We start from the raw sequence: 16,362 nt of genomic DNA, 5'->3' as shown, positions 1-16,362 counted from the left end.
TCTTTTACAAAACTTTTTCTACCATTTTCTTTCTCTATCAAATTTGTGTTTTATGCAAAGATTGGAGGGAGGATGATGACAACGAAATACCCAAGTTGTTGAACTGTATGCTTTCGAATAAAACTTTGCTGATGATGTACAGGCATTGTTTCAATTCCCAAACACTGGAGAAATAAGGAAGTTAATCCCTTGTCAACCCCTCTGAGCCTTCGAAGTTGGAGTTTCTTTCTGTATGAAAAAACCCGCATTTTTAACCTGGGGCAGGGTAGTTCTCAATTAATTTGGCTGTGCATTCTATTTTAAGAGAATCATTCAGTACACCTTTCAACAAGTGCTTCAATCGCAAGCTTTCCTCCGCATACATCAAAGAAATGTTGGAGATGTCGATTAAAAGCCAATGATGGTTCATCATAATCATTAAGCAAGGCAGTCACTATCTTTCAAAAAAAAATGTATCAAAAAATGTATACAAAGAAAATCCTACTAAATCAAAACCAAAAACGACTTAGGCAAGAATCAAGGCATCCCGCTGACTGTAAGTTCAAAAATAAACAGTTCAGGCAAAAGTTAGGGATATATAAAAAGAAAAGATGAAAAAAAAGAGAAGTCAATAAATTCCTGAACAACACAATGTTGTGACTACCAAAAGGAAGAAGTGACTGCCATCTCAAAAGTTCTCTTTGCTTGTGAACTATCATCATTATCAAAGGTGCAATTCCAGAAGCCTCTTGGGACCTGAATGCATAAGTTGAATTAACTGAGTTTTAGGACTGGAGATCATCACGAAGATGGGGTGGGAACAATCAAATTTTGAGCCTTATATCCTTTGTTTCTTAAACCATGAACCAGGCCACGTTACAACCTATGAAAGACCTAATTGAGGCAAGGTTTGTTTGAAAGCATACTACAACAAGGTTGCGTGAGCTGACTCCCATGAGATTTTCCAATCATTTGTTTGATATCATGCCTTTGCTTTATCTTTCACTTTGAATGTCTTAACCTTTATGTTTTGACCAGTGATTCCATTTGCTTTACATCAATAGCATCTTTCCAAAAATGATTTTGATTTCAAAAATATTCTTTGAGCATTGCATTAAAATTACCATTCTTGAATGAACATTTTATTTTCAAGTAGGCACTCATTTTTCAGGAAGTTCAAACAGTCGAGAAACTTGATCAGTGATCCTATCAGGGGCACGTTATTTCAAGATCCTGTTGTTCATTCAAGATTTGTTTATCAGAATACCATTTCAAGACTTGTAATGGGGCAAGCCATCCCAACAATCATTTAAGAACTGAAGCCATGATCAGTTCATCCCCAATACATTCCAGCTGAAGCCATGATCAGTTAACTTGCAACAATTAGTGAATCAGGGGCAATCTTCTTCAGCAATCCCCAAGCAGTTTTATCAGCCCTTCTCAAAGGATCATTGTTTTGATACAGTTACCAGTGTAATAGAAGTATGTCCAAGCATCTTCTTCGTAAGCAGAATTGACAGAGTTCTCGTGTTGAGAAATCAGAGTTTTAATCATGCCTCACAAAAGAGTCTACCTCAGTTGTAACAAACAATTGCATTGCATTGATCATATATCATGCATAGAAAAATTCAACATCATGCATTGAAACAAATTTCATACTCATTTGCATTTTCCAAGGTCCTGTTGCTATCAACATCTTCACCTTGAGATCAAAATCCAACTTACTTGGCACCTATCCAAAACAGATACTTGTTTGTCTTGTCCGTCTAGTGTTGTTCCTAGATGTATCTTTTCTTCTTTTAGTGTCATTCCTGAAAGATTTCGATCATGTTTTATCTTGATTGTCTTTGATCATGCTTTATCCTGGTCACTTACACCATGTTTTATCTTGTTTCCCTTCAATCATGTTTTATCTTGATTGTCTCTAATCATGCTTTATCCTGATCGCTTTCGACCATGTTTTATCTTGGTTATCTAATCATGTTTTACCTTGATTGTCATTTGGTATTTTTCAATCATGTTTTACCTTGATTGTCATTTGATGTTATCCAATCATGTTTTACCTTGATTATCCCTTAATGACATCTAATCATGTTTTACCTTGATTGTTCGTTGATGATTATCCAATCATGTTTTACCTTGATTGTCCGTTGATGATTATCCAATCATGTTTTACCTTGATTATCCTTTGACGACATCCAATCATGTTTTACCTTGGTTGTCATATGATGTTGTCCAATCATGTTTTACCTTGATATTCATTTTGATGTAGCCACATTCATGTAGGCCTCAGATATTCTCTTCTCGAAGTTCAATCATGTTTTATCTTGAAAGCTTCTGTCGAGAGTTTCTTTCTTTTGTGAAGTCCGATTCTATTCCTAGATGACGTATACCTTTTCCCCCAGTGGAATCCTTTCTTATCTCCCCAGTGGTATTATATTCCCCTCTATTTCATAATCATACTTGATGCATCCATTAGCATCGCATTATACCTTAGGTTCAAAAATTGTGTGTTTTATATTTAAGTCTCTTCAATTACGTCGAGCTGAGGATTTTAACCCTCACATCTCCGGAAAGAAGAAACTTAAATAGGGGCATCTGTCATACCCCAATTTTTGACCCTAAGATCATACATCATTTGCATTTCAATCATTAATCAAGATCACAATCTTGAGATTTCATTTTTCGGTGTTATGTTCGCTTCGTCTTTGAGGGGAACTATCAAGCACCTAATTTTCTTTAATTTGTTTTATACTAACCCAAATACCAAAAAACATTGCTTTGTTTCTTTGTAGGATTTTGTTTTGTAGGTACCAAGCCAAGACATGCAATAAACAAGGCATTTTTCACATTTTTGACTGATGAAATCGATTTCCCTACTGGGTAAATCGATTAACCTGCAGCAATCTTCACCAAAATCACATTCTGGACAGCATGAAATCGATTTCCCTCCTGGGCAAATCGATTTCCCTAGTGTATTTTGCGCCAATTTCTCTTCTGGAACAGAGTGAAATCGATTTCACTCCTGGGGAAATCGATTTCCTGTGCGCAAAATTCAAAAAAAATATAAGGAGGGAAGCTTGACATCATTTTGGCACCTTTTTATTTGATCATTTTATCAATTTTCCACCTCATCAAAATTAACTCATTCATTAAACCCACTTTAACCTCATTTTACCATTTTTACCATTTAATTGCCACTTTAATCACCAATTAAACACAAGCTAATTACCAAACACAAAAAGACCAATTTGCCACTACTCTTGCTCCAATTCTATAAATAGAGCCCTCTACTCTCTCATTTCTCAAGCTTTTGATAGCCAAAAAAGTTCTTGCAAATTCATTTCTCAAGCTTTTGATAGCCAAAAAAGTTCTTGCAAATTCATTTCTCAAGCTTTTGAGAGCCAAAAAACCTCTTGCAATTTCTCTCCTCATTCCTACCAAATTCACCAAAGCTCTTCATTCTTTCATAAAGTTTGTGAGTTACATCTTGAACCTCACAAACTTTGAGCTAAACCACCATCCATTTCACTTTTTTTTCTTCAATTGTTGAGAGATCAAGATTTGTGTTGGTGATTCTTGAAGTAGATCCAAGTTTTGTTCAAGATTTGGTAAATTTTCTTCATCCTTTTTGTATATCATGATGTAGATCTTTGTTGCTTGTGTGTGATGCATCTTTGATGCTATATTGGTGCTATTTGATGGTGATTTGATGGAAAATTCGTGCTCCAATTGATGTTTGATCATAAGGTGTTTGTACATTTGTTCAAGTCAAGTTTTATGCCTCTAAATGCTGTTTTTGCTGATTTTTACACTGAGGAAATCGATTTCCTTAAGGCTGAAATCGATTTCCTGCTGAGCGTGACTTGTTTTTTTTGAAAACTGCACTATGGAAATCGATTTCCCTCTGCATGAAATCGATTTCCTGCTGGCAGAATGTGTTTTTTTGCCTTTTTTATGCTTGTTTTGGCTTCCTACTTCCTCCACTTCATTAATATCATTGGATCTAGGATGTTGATAGGTTTGAAATGACCTAATCCATAATATTAGATGAATGATATTAATGATAGTATGAGTTGATTATCTTTTGTGAATTTTATTCTTATTCCTCCATTTCATTAATATCATTGGATCTAGGATGTTGATAGGTTTGAAAGAACCAAATCCATAATATTAGATGAATGATATTAATGATAGTGTGAGTTGATTATCTGTATGCATTTTATCTTCTCCTTCTCCTTTTTTTCTTTTGGTCGATGAAAGTCTTAATGCCTTGAGAATTCTTATGGATTCTTGGTGAAGACTAGATCACTCACCTATTTTCTTTTCGTGCGGTATTGCTTTCGGAAGGCGATCTACATATCGTTCTTCTCGCATGCATTAGCACATAAAGTTTTGACCGGCCTCGTTGTAGGGTGATTTCTATATAAATCACTTGGCGATCTGCTTAACATAGCGCAATATTTCGTGTCCCGAATAAAAGATCCAATATGGAAGAGAATTGTATGCGGTTGATTTAAGACTTGTGGAGGTTTTTATCGTGTAGTCGCTATGATTTTATCAAGCTTCTGATAAACCCCATTGAATTTAAATCCGAGTACATCATTCACTCACCATAGATTTTTCTACTAACTTTGATAACATACTTGACAAGTTTCAAGATGGTTATCTTTAACACTTAACAACTAACTTTAATTTCCGCACCTTTACTATACCGCTCTTTATGTTACCGCTCTTTATATTACCGCTCTTTATATTTCTCGCTTTATCGCTTTACTTTATCATTTCATCATATTTACTTTCCGTCATTTTCTCTTTGTCCACTTGGACATATGTTTATGCTTCTGTTATTTTTCTTTTGTCCACTTGGGCCATACTTTATTCTTTTGCTAAAACACTAATAAATAACCGAAAATCTAAAAAACACATAAGGCTCTCTTTGGACTATTGGTTACTATCCCTAGCATTTTGGAGATTCGGACTTATGGACCTAGTACCTCTGGACTCATTCTATTGCTATCCTGTGATGGTTTTGTCTGTCTGGCATTGTTCTGTTGTATGTTTATGAATGCAGGTATTTCCTTCAAAGCCCTTGATGGTTAATTCCAAGGCATTGATATAAGGATTTTACTCGAAAACAGCCGTTACTCTGCCCGATTTTCGTCGGAATCTTAATGTTCTTAATGAAAAATGGTGCTAAGACAATAAGTTCATCTGGATCCCCAAGTGTTAATGTGTTGGTATTGATAAATCCAAAGGATGGGAAAACTACCTTGGCTCTTAATGTCAAGTGTTGGCTTCTTATTCGGTTAGACCGTTTCTTTCCTTAGCTTTTATTTTATGCATTAGGTTAGCCTCTTCATCTCCTCCCATTCTTAAATTTTCAAAATCTTCTCCCTTTTTCCAAAATATTCTTATGTTTGCAATCTTTTCAAAACCTTTTTCTTAAAAATATCTTTCGCCCTTAGTGGCTTTTCTTCAAAAGTTTAGACACCGTTAATTGTCGAAACGAGTGGTTATACCCCACGATTTTGAAATTGATTGATAATAACAAGATCTTTTCCGTGTGAGAGAGCTAGTGGCATACTCGTTGATTTTATCCGAGTTGGAGCCCTTCTTTCATTTGCGATGCAAAGAACTTGTTTGTTCTCATGCTCAAGATCAATGGCTGAGTATTTCTCTCTAACGACAACAAAGTGTTTATTCGTTTTAAAAACGTTTTTCCCAAAAGCGGAACTACATTAGCTCTGACTTCTCCATTGCACCGAGGAGGTATGTAGGCCCAAAGCTTAACGCTTTGCCGAGCTTATTTTAAAAATAAAACAAACCCTTTTTAGCACACACACACAGATTTTCAAAAAGGTTCCCGTGGAGTACCACGGATATGAGGGGTGCTTAAAACCTTCCCCTTGTATAAACAACACCCGTACCTAAGATCACTTCTTTTTGTTTTAAAAACAAACTTTGGTTTTTTTCGTTCTTTTCCCTTTTCCTTTGGAAATAATAAAAGCGCGGTGGCGACTTTCACTGAAATATTGATTCGAGTCAATCCCATGGCTTCGATGTCAGATTTTCCCCGCTACAGAAAAAATGGCGACTTCACTGGGGATCCAGTTTTAAGTGTGTTAAGCCTATTTTTGTTTATCTGTGTGTTTTTATCTGTATATATTGTTGTGTACTTTGTTTGTTTATCTTCTTTTTTTTCTTTTTGGTGCTCGATGGTTCCTCTGTGATGAGATAAAGTCCTAACCCGGACTTTGGTGAGTAACTTGAGATAGGAGGTGGTAAGACCAATAGTCGCATGTCAGGAGCAATCCTTAACATGAGCGTCATATGGTGGAACCCCAATCAGTGGAGGCCTCATGGAAGGTAGTAGAGGTTGTTACGAACTATCGTAAGAACGCTATTACTTTCAATAGTGAGTGTCCGTAGAAGCTGAATGGCCTAGAACCTTTTTAACCAATCTAAGCCTTTTTAGGATGTAGTGCAGAAACAAGATCAAGTACCAATTTGAGCTTGTTGTCATGCGATACTACGCTCAGACGAGGTCTTTTTAGGCATATTATTGGCGCCCATGAGCAATTGTGCGTGCCGGTAGTATCCGATAGAAGATTGAAAACTCTGGGAACCTTTGTAGAACCCGTTCGGCAGGTACAAAATTCCCTAGTACATACCTTTGTGGGTGGTTCTTAACTTTGACTCCATGCTCGTGACGTCGAACCTTTGAACCCTGTTTGTGCGACCATGTGTGATCTTGATTGTGATTGATGCATAAACCATGCATCCATGCATTCATTTGATTTCCAAGGAACTCATAGGTCTTTCTTTGTAAACATCATAAGTTTCATCAAACTCAATGGATCTTGGGTGTCGATGAGGTGAAAACCTTAATCCACCAAAATGGATGATTGATCTTGATGATAACTTGATCAAAGCTTTGATCCAATATAGGATTTACCTCCTTCATGTTTTGATGTTTACAAAGTAATAACTTGAATTCTTTGAAAACCAAATAAATAAAAACAAAAAAAAAACAGCAATTGCATCATTTGCATACATACATCCAGGTTGTCCAGAAAACTTATTTCCGTCTGTCTCCATCTTCAGAGTGGTTTGCTTATCTGTCAAGTTGATTCCTCGACACATTGAACTAGAAGCATGAATTTGAAAAGTGTGGAAGAACTTCAACAAGACCAAGAGTTTCTAAGAGCAAAGGTCAGCGAGTTGAAAATTCAGATGAATCAAATTATGGAAAATCCTGCAAGTCTTGTTGAAGAAAGAATGCAACATTCCTCCGATTTTCCTAAAGCCAAGTGTTTCAGACAAGATAGCTCATCTTTGTTGCTGATTAGTCACTAGGCCTTGTTTCTGTACTGTTTGTATTTCCTTTATTGTGCTGTTTACTTTTAGACTTTGTTTGTTTATGAATGGTGATTTTAATGAAATGAGCATTGCATATTTTGAATTCATTTTCATCTACACTGTTTATGTTCATGCTTTCTTTTACAAAACTTTTTCTACCATTTTCTTTCTCTATCAAATTTGTGTTTTATGCAAAGATTGGAGGGAGGATGATGACAACGAAATACCCAAGTTGTTGAACTGTATGCTTTCGAATAAAACTTTGCTGATGATGTACAGGCATTGTTTCAATTCCCAAACACTGGAGAAATAAGGAAGTTAATCCCTTGTCAACCCCTCTGAGCCTTCGAAGTTGGAGTTTCTTTCTGTATGAAAAAACCCGCATTTTTAACCTGGGGCAGGGTAGTTCTCAATTAATTTGGCTGTGCATTCTATTTTAAGAGAATCATTCAGTACACCTTTCAACAAGTGCTTCAATCGCAAGCTTTCCTCCGCATACATCAAAGAAATGTTGGAGATGTCGATTAAAAGCCAATGATGGTTCATCATAATCATTAAGCAAGGCAGTCACTATCTTTCAAAAAAAAATGTATCAAAAAATGTATACAAAGAAAATCCTACTAAATCAAAACCAAAAACGACTTAGGCAAGAATCAAGGCATCCCGCTGACTGTAAGTTCAAAAATAAACAGTTCAGGCAAAAGTTAGGGATATATAAAAAGAAAAGATGAAAAAAAAGAGAAGTCAATAAATTCCTGAACAACACAATGTTGTGACTACCAAAAGGAAGAAGTGACTGCCATCTCAAAAGTTCTCTTTGCTTGTGAACTATCATCATTATCAAAGGTGCAATTCCAGAAGCCTCTTGGGACCTGAATGCATAAGTTGAATTAACTGAGTTTTAGGACTGGAGATCATCACGAAGATGGGGTGGGAACAATCAAATTTTGAGCCTTATATCCTTTGTTTCTTAAACCATGAACCAGGCCACGTTACAACCTATGAAAGACCTAATTGAGGCAAGGTTTGTTTGAAAGCATACTACAACAAGGTTGCGTGAGCTGACTCCCATGAGATTTTCCAATCATTTGTTTGATATCATGCCTTTGCTTTATCTTTCACTTTGAATGTCTTAACCTTTATGTTTTGACCAGTGATTCCATTTGCTTTACATCAATAGCATCTTTCCAAAAATGATTTTGATTTCAAAAATATTCTTTGAGCATTGCATTAAAATTACCATTCTTGAATGAACATTTTATTTTCAAGTAGGCACTCATTTTTCAGGAAGTTCAAACAGTCGAGAAACTTGATCAGTGATCCTATCAGGGGCACGTTATTTCAAGATCCTGTTGTTCATTCAAGATTTGTTTATCAGAATACCATTTCAAGACTTGTAATGGGGCAAGCCATCCCAACAATCATTTAAGAACTGAAGCCATGATCAGTTCATCCCCAATACATTCCAGCTGAAGCCATGATCAGTTAACTTGCAACAATTAGTGAATCAGGGGCAATCTTCTTCAGCAATCCCCAAGCAGTTTTATCAGCCCTTCTCAAAGGATCATTGTTTTGATACAGTTACCAGTGTAATAGAAGTATGTCCAAGCATCTTCTTCGTAAGCAGAATTGACAGAGTTCTCGTGTTGAGAAATCAGAGTTTTAATCATGCCTCACAAAAGAGTCTACCTCAGTTGTAACAAACAATTGCATTGCATTGATCATATATCATGCATAGAAAAATTCAACATCATGCATTGAAACAAATTTCATACTCATTTGCATTTTCCAAGGTCCTGTTGCTATCAACATCTTCACCTTGAGATCAAAATCCAACTTACTTGGCACCTATCCAAAACAGATACTTGTTTGTCTTGTCCGTCTAGTGTTGTTCCTAGATGTATCTTTTCTTCTTTTAGTGTCATTCCTGAAAGATTTCGATCATGTTTTATCTTGATTGTCTTTGATCATGCTTTATCCTGGTCACTTACACCATGTTTTATCTTGTTTCCCTTCAATCATGTTTTATCTTGATTGTCTCTAATCATGCTTTATCCTGATCGCTTTCGACCATGTTTTATCTTGGTTATCTAATCATGTTTTACCTTGATTGTCATTTGGTATTTTTCAATCATGTTTTACCTTGATTGTCATTTGATGTTATCCAATCATGTTTTACCTTGATTATCCCTTAATGACATCTAATCATGTTTTACCTTGATTGTTCGTTGATGATTATCCAATCATGTTTTACCTTGATTGTCCGTTGATGATTATCCAATCATGTTTTACCTTGATTATCCTTTGACGACATCCAATCATGTTTTACCTTGGTTGTCATATGATGTTGTCCAATCATGTTTTACCTTGATATTCATTTTGATGTAGCCACATTCATGTAGGCCTCAGATATTCTCTTCTCGAAGTTCAATCATGTTTTATCTTGAAAGCTTCTGTCGAGAGTTTCTTTCTTTTGTGAAGTCCGATTCTATTCCTAGATGACGTATACCTTTTCCCCCAGTGGAATCCTTTCTTATCTCCCCAGTGGTATTATATTCCCCTCTATTTCATAATCATACTTGATGCATCCATTAGCATCGCATTATACCTTAGGTTCAAAAATTGTGTGTTTTATATTTAAGTCTCTTCAATTACGTCGAGCTGAGGATTTTAACCCTCACATCTCCGGAAAGAAGAAACTTAAATAGGGGCATCTGTCATACCCCAATTTTTGACCCTAAGATCATACATCATTTGCATTTCAATCATTAATCAAGATCACAATCTTGAGATTTCATTTTTCGGTGTTATGTTCGCTTCGTCTTTGAGGGGAACTATCAAGCACCTAATTTTCTTTAATTTGTTTTATACTAACCCAAATACCAAAAAACATTGCTTTGTTTCTTTGTAGGATTTTGTTTTGTAGGTACCAAGCCAAGACATGCAATAAACAAGGCATTTTTCACATTTTTGACTGATGAAATCGATTTCCCTACTGGGTAAATCGATTAACCTGCAGCAATCTTCACCAAAATCACATTCTGGACAGCATGAAATCGATTTCCCTCCTGGGCAAATCGATTTCCCTAGTGTATTTTGCGCCAATTTCTCTTCTGGAACAGAGTGAAATCGATTTCACTCCTGGGGAAATCGATTTCCTGTGCGCAAAATTCAAAAAAAATATAAGGAGGGAAGCTTGACATCATTTTGGCACCTTTTTATTTGATCATTTTATCAATTTTCCACCTCATCAAAATTAACTCATTCATTAAACCCACTTTAACCTCATTTTACCATTTTTACCATTTAATTGCCACTTTAATCACCAATTAAACACAAGCTAATTACCAAACACAAAAAGACCAATTTGCCACTACTCTTGCTCCAATTCTATAAATAGAGCCCTCTACTCTCTCATTTCTCAAGCTTTTGATAGCCAAAAAAGTTCTTGCAAATTCATTTCTCAAGCTTTTGATAGCCAAAAAAGTTCTTGCAAATTCATTTCTCAAGCTTTTGAGAGCCAAAAAACCTCTTGCAATTTCTCTCCTCATTCCTACCAAATTCACCAAAGCTCTTCATTCTTTCATAAAGTTTGTGAGTTACATCTTGAACCTCACAAACTTTGAGCTAAACCACCATCCATTTCACTTTTTTTTCTTCAATTGTTGAGAGATCAAGATTTGTGTTGGTGATTCTTGAAGTAGATCCAAGTTTTGTTCAAGATTTGGTAAATTTTCTTCATCCTTTTTGTATATCATGATGTAGATCTTTGTTGCTTGTGTGTGATGCATCTTTGATGCTATATTGGTGCTATTTGATGGTGATTTGATGGAAAATTCGTGCTCCAATTGATGTTTGATCATAAGGTGTTTGTACATTTGTTCAAGTCAAGTTTTATGCCTCTAAATGCTGTTTTTGCTGATTTTTACACTGAGGAAATCGATTTCCTTAAGGCTGAAATCGATTTCCTGCTGAGCGTGACTTGTTTTTTTTGAAAACTGCACTATGGAAATCGATTTCCCTCTGCATGAAATCGATTTCCTGCTGGCAGAATGTGTTTTTTTGCCTTTTTTATGCTTGTTTTGGCTTCCTACTTCCTCCACTTCATTAATATCATTGGATCTAGGATGTTGATAGGTTTGAAATGACCTAATCCATAATATTAGATGAATGATATTAATGATAGTATGAGTTGATTATCTTTTGTGAATTTTATTCTTATTCCTCCATTTCATTAATATCATTGGATCTAGGATGTTGATAGGTTTGAAAGAACCAAATCCATAATATTAGATGAATGATATTAATGATAGTGTGAGTTGATTATCTGTATGCATTTTATCTTCTCCTTCTCCTTTTTTTCTTTTGGTCGATGAAAGTCTTAATGCCTTGAGAATTCTTATGGATTCTTGGTGAAGACTAGATCACTCACCTATTTTCTTTTCGTGCGGTATTGCTTTCGGAAGGCGATCTACATATCGTTCTTCTCGCATGCATTAGCACATAAAGTTTTGACCGGCCTCGTTGTAGGGTGATTTCTATATAAATCACTTGGCGATCTGCTTAACATAGCGCAATATTTCGTGTCCCGAATAAAAGATCCAATATGGAAGAGAATTGTATGCGGTTGATTTAAGACTTGTGGAGGTTTTTATCGTGTAGTCGCTATGATTTTATCAAGCTTCTGATAAACCCCATTGAATTTAAATCCGAGTACATCATTCACTCACCATAGATTTTTCTACTAACTTTGATAACATACTTGACAAGTTTCAAGATGGTTATCTTTAACACTTAACAACTAACTTTAATTTCCGCACCTTTACTATACCGCTCTTTATGTTACCGCTCTTTATATTACCGCTCTTTATATTTCTCGCTTTATCGCTTTACTTTATCATTTCATCATATTTACTTTCCGTCATTTTCTCTTTGTCCACTTGGACATATGTTTATGCTTCTGTTATTTTTCTTTTGTCCACTTGGGCCATACTTTATTCTTTTGCTAAAACACTAATAAATAACCGAAAATCTAAAAAACACATAAGGCTCTCTTTGGACTATTGGTTACTATCCCTAGCATTTTGGAGATTCGGACTTATGGACCTAGTACCTCTGGACTCATTCTATTGCTATCCTGTGATGGTTTTGTCTGTCTGGCATTGTTCTGTTGTATGTTTATGAATGCAGGTATTTCCTTCAAAGCCCTTGATGGTTAATTCCAAGGCATTGATATAAGGATTTTACTCGAAAACAGCCGTTACTCTGCCCGATTTTCGTCGGAATCTTAATGTTCTTAATGAAAAATGGTGCTAAGACAATAAGTTCATCTGGATCCCCAAGTGTTAATGTGTTGGTATTGATAAATCCAAAGGATGGGAAAACTACCTTGGCTCTTAATGTCAAGTGTTGGCTTCTTATTCGGTTAGACCGTTTCTTTCCTTAGCTTTTATTTTATGCATTAGGTTAGCCTCTTCATCTCCTCCCATTCTTAAATTTTCAAAATCTTCTCCCTTTTTCCAAAATATTCTTATGTTTGCAATCTTTTCAAAACCTTTTTCTTAAAAATATCTTTCGCCCTTAGTGGCTTTTCTTCAAAAGTTTAGACACCGTTAATTGTCGAAACGAGTGGTTATACCCCACGATTTTGAAATTGATTGATAATAACAAGATCTTTTCCGTGTGAGAGAGCTAGTGGCATACTCGTTGATTTTATCCGAGTTGGAGCCCTTCTTTCATTTGCGATGCAAAGAACTTGTTTGTTCTCATGCTCAAGATCAATGGCTGAGTATTTCTCTCTAACGACAACAAAGTGTTTATTCGTTTTAAAAACGTTTTTCCCAAAAGCGGAACTACATTAGCTCTGACTTCTCCATTGCACCGAGGAGGTATGTAGGCCCAAAGCTTAACGCTTTGCCGAGCTTATTTTAAAAATAAAACAAACCCTTTTTAGCACACACACACAGATTTTCAAAAAGGTTCCCGTGGAGTACCACGGATATGAGGGGTGCTTAAAACCTTCCCCTTGTATAAACAACACCCGTACCTAAGATCACTTCTTTTTGTTTTAAAAACAAACTTTGGTTTTTTTCGTTCTTTTCCCTTTTCCTTTGGAAATAATAAAAGCGCGGTGGCGACTTTCACTGAAATATTGATTCGAGTCAATCCCATGGCTTCGATGTCAGATTTTCCCCGCTACAGAAAAAATGGCGACTTCACTGGGGATCCAGTTTTAAGTGTGTTAAGCCTATTTTTGTTTATCTGTGTGTTTTTATCTGTATATATTGTTGTGTACTTTGTTTGTTTATCTTCTTTTTTTTCTTTTTGGTGCTCGATGGTTCCTCTGTGATGAGATAAAGTCCTAACCCGGACTTTGGTGAGTAACTTGAGATAGGAGGTGGTAAGACCAATAGTCGCATGTCAGGAGCAATCCTTAACATGAGCGTCATATGGTGGAACCCCAATCAGTGGAGGCCTCATGGAAGGTAGTAGAGGTTGTTACGAACTATCGTAAGAACGCTATTACTTTCAATAGTGAGTGTCCGTAGAAGCTGAATGGCCTAGAACCTTTTTAACCAATCTAAGCCTTTTTAGGATGTAGTGCAGAAACAAGATCAAGTACCAATTTGAGCTTGTTGTCATGCGATACTACGCTCAGACGAGGTCTTTTTAGGCATATTATTGGCGCCCATGAGCAATTGTGCGTGCCGGTAGTATCCGATAGAAGATTGAAAACTCTGGGAACCTTTGTAGAACCCGTTCGGCAGGTACAAAATTCCCTAGTACATACCTTTGTGGGTGGTTCTTAACTTTGACTCCATGCTCGTGACGTCGAACCTTTGAACCCTGTTTGTGCGACCATGTGTGATCTTGATTGTGATTGATGCATAAACCATGCATCCATGCATTCATTTGATTTCCAAGGAACTCATAGGTCTTTCTTTGTAAACATCATAAGTTTCATCAAACTCAATGGATCTTGGGTGTCGATGAGGTGAAAACCTTAATCCACCAAAATGGATGATTGATCTTGATGATAACTTGATCAAAGCTTTGATCCAATATAGGATTTACCTCCTTCATGTTTTGATGTTTACAAAGTAATAACTTGAATTCTTTGAAAACCAAATAAATAAAAACAAAAAAAAAAACAGCAATTGCATCATTTGCATACATACATCCAGGTTGTCCAGAAAACTTATTTCCGTCTGTCTCCATCTTCAGAGTGGTTTGCTTATCTGTCAAGTTGATTCCTCGACACATTGAACTAGAAGCATGAATTTGAAAAGTATGGAAGAACTTCAACAAGACCAAGAGTTTCTAAGAGCAAAGGTCAGCGAGTTGAAAATTCAGATGAATCAAATTATGGAAAATCCTGCAAGTCTTGTTAAAGAAAGAATGCAACATTCCTCTGATTTTCCTAAAGCCAAGTGTTTCAGACAAGATAGCTCATCTTTGTTGCTGATTAGTCACTAGGCCTTGTTTCTGTACTGTTTGTATTTCCTTTATTGTGCTGTTTACTTTTAGACTTTGTTTGTTTCTGAATGGTGATTTTAATGAAATGAGCATTGCATATTTTGAATTCATTTTCATCTACACTGTTTATGTTCATGCTTTCTTTTACAAAACTTTTTCTACCATTTTCTTTCTCTATCAAATTTGTGTTTTATGCAAAGAGTGTTACTACTGCTAGCATCTTTGTGATCTGGAACTTGAAACTTTCTCCAGAGCAAATTGAAACTGAGCTTCATGGTTATCTCTCGACGCAAGGGAAATTGTCAGAACGCAACGATCCAACAAGTCACCACCCCAGCTAGCAACCTAACATTAATCAGAGTCATGTGTTAGTATCAGACACCACCAGACACATTCTTGTCATTTCATACAACACAACAACACCTTAAAATCAATCCAAACTTTAAATAATTTCAACTCATAAGTCACATAGTATTACATACCTGTACCAACATTCATCTCTACTCTTAGGCCATCTAATTGGAGGCTTAAAACCAACAGGAGGAGGAACTAAGCATTCCTTCCTCTCGAAAAATCGTAGGGCAATGTCGTTCCAACAAAGTAAGCCTATAGGTACCATTTTTTCTCCATCTCTACAAAAAACATTCATCCTCAAAACTCAATCAACAACACAACAACGAAATTCAAAGAGGTTTCTATTAGTATCAAATATGTATTATACCTTTGGATCTGTGCAAGGAGTATAGTCTTGGTAATCATTACCACATTCAGGGATATTAACTGGCTTAATTTGCAAAGTACCCGAGGATTGCGAAGAATCAAGTGTTTTCTGAATGGCACTGATGACACCAACACCTTCACTATCCGCAGATTTAAAAATTCCTTCACTCACCTGTAAACAACAACAATAATCACAAACCCTAAATTAAAAATACAGAAATCTGGGAAATCTGGGAATGAGTGAGTGAGAGAAGTGAGAATAAGAAATTTACTATGAATGAGTGAGTGAGAGAAGTGAGAACAAGAAATTTCTTCATCGAACACGACCCTGTTTCGATCCTCCATTCGTTCACCATCGAACACGATCCTCCATTCGTTCACCATCGAACACGATCCTCCATTCGTTCCTCTGACCGCTAAGTGCTTGGATGAATCGAGAGAAGGAGAGAGGCGAGTGATGAGAGGGAGAGGAGAAGCGGCTGAGTGTTTCTTTGAAGCGGCTGAGTGTTTCTATTAGGGTTAGACTTATTATTTAGTTTTCAATTTTTTTTCCTCTTTTCAATTTAAAAAAAATAGAAAAAGAGAGAAACTAATTAAAAAGAGGGAATCTAAAAAAAAGGGAAGTTCTGGCGGGATATATTTATTTGGGTTTGGGCTACAGTTTGAAGTGAAAATTATAATGCTACGGTTTTTATTTGCGGCTTAAAATATCTACAGTTTGTTAATCGTGGCAAATAAAGTAAAGGCCACAGTTTCACACTCCAGATTTAATTTTTCAAAACATATGTCAACGATTTAAAAACCATGGCCAAATCATATATGTGG

General features: G+C 36.1%; 1 long non-coding RNA gene across 2 annotated transcripts; it reads right to left on the bottom strand.

The window, feature by feature from the left end:
* Positions 1–15,020: 15,020 nt before the first annotated feature.
* Positions 15,021–16,067, bottom strand: LOC131657003 (uncharacterized). Of its 2 annotated transcripts, none has more exons than XR_009300419.1 (4): positions 15,810–16,067; positions 15,539–15,737; positions 15,300–15,449; positions 15,021–15,162 (listed from the first exon to the last, which is right to left on the bottom strand). It is a non-coding gene; the product is annotated as an uncharacterized LOC131657003 (long non-coding RNA). The 2 variants fall into 2 exon arrangements; XR_009300418.1 differs by having other exon boundaries at positions 15,539–15,709; positions 15,810–16,064.
* Positions 16,068–16,362: the final 295 nt, after the last annotated feature.

Source organism: Vicia villosa, linkage group LG3, assembly GCF_029867415.1.
Source record: "Vicia villosa cultivar HV-30 ecotype Madison, WI linkage group LG3, Vvil1.0, whole genome shotgun sequence".
Taxonomy (NCBI): Eukaryota; Viridiplantae; Streptophyta; class Magnoliopsida; order Fabales; family Fabaceae; genus Vicia; species Vicia villosa.
This window is presented reverse-complemented; position numbering and strand designations above follow the sequence as displayed.